Source organism: Chinchilla lanigera, unplaced genomic scaffold, assembly GCF_000276665.1.
Source record: "Chinchilla lanigera isolate Chin_1 unplaced genomic scaffold, ChiLan1.0 scaffold00106, whole genome shotgun sequence".
Classification (NCBI taxonomy): domain Eukaryota; kingdom Metazoa; phylum Chordata; class Mammalia; order Rodentia; family Chinchillidae; genus Chinchilla; species Chinchilla lanigera.
In genome coordinates this window covers 1,478,197-1,479,371 of record NW_004955507.1, presented here as the reverse complement: position 1 = coordinate 1,479,371, position 1,175 = coordinate 1,478,197, and positions in this window count along the sequence as shown.

Below are 1,175 nucleotides of genomic sequence, written 5' to 3'. Positions count from 1 at the left end.
TTTGTAACTCTGTATTGTCTGTATTGTGCTTGTGATATGTTGTAAAATGTTGTATGTCTGTTAATGTTTCCCTCCTTTTATCTTTAAAACAAAAATAATAAAAAAATATTAATTTCTCTCTCAGTGTGTTTTTTGTTTGTGTATAGGAATGTAATGATTTTTGTGTGCTGACCTTATATCTAGCTATGCTATTGAATTTATTAATCAATTCTATGAGTCTTTTGGTGGAGTTTTTCAGGTCTTCCACGTAGAGTACCATGTCATCTGTGTGTAATGATCATTTCACTCTATCATTCCCTATCTTTATTCCTTTTATATTTCTCTTTTTTCAAATTGCTCTGGCTAGTGTTTCCTGAGCTATGTTGAATAGGAATCGTGATAATGGACTTCCTTGTCTTGTTTCTGATTTTATGGTGAAAGTTTTCAGCTGTTGTCCATTTTGTATGATGCTGACAGTTTGTCGTAGATGGCTTTGATCAGATTGAGGTGAAGACCATCTATTCCTGTGTTCTGTAGGGTTTTTATCATGAATGAGTTTTGGACATGTCAAGAGCTCTTTCTGCATCTATTGAGATGATCATGTGGTTTTTTGTCTTTGGCTTTGTTGATATGATGTATTATGTTAATTCACTGGCATGTATTGAACCATCCCTGCATCCCTGGGATCAAGTCTACTTGGTCATGGTGTATAGTCTTCTTGATAATTTGCTAAATTCTGTTTTCTACTATTTTATTGAGTATTTTTTCAACTGTGTTCATTAAGGAGATTGGCCTGCAGTTCTCTCTATTTGTGGGATATTTCTCTGGTCTTGGTACCAGCATAATACTTGCCTCCATAAACGAGTTAGGGAGAATTGCTTCTTTTCCAATTTCATTGAAGATTTCAAGGACTGTTGGCATTAAATCTCTGTTTCTTGGGGAATTGAACTGTGAATCCATCAAGACCTGGACTTTTCTTTTTTGTAGGTTTTTAACTACATTTTCAATTTCATTAATTGATACTGTGTTATTAAGATTTTTATATCTTCTTGATTCAACTTTGATAACTCATACATATTTAGCAATCTGTCCATTTCTTCTGCATTTTCCATCCTATGGGAGTAAAGATTTTCAAAGTAGATATTGATGATCCTCTGAATTTCTATAGGTTCTGTGGTGATTTCACCCTTTTCATT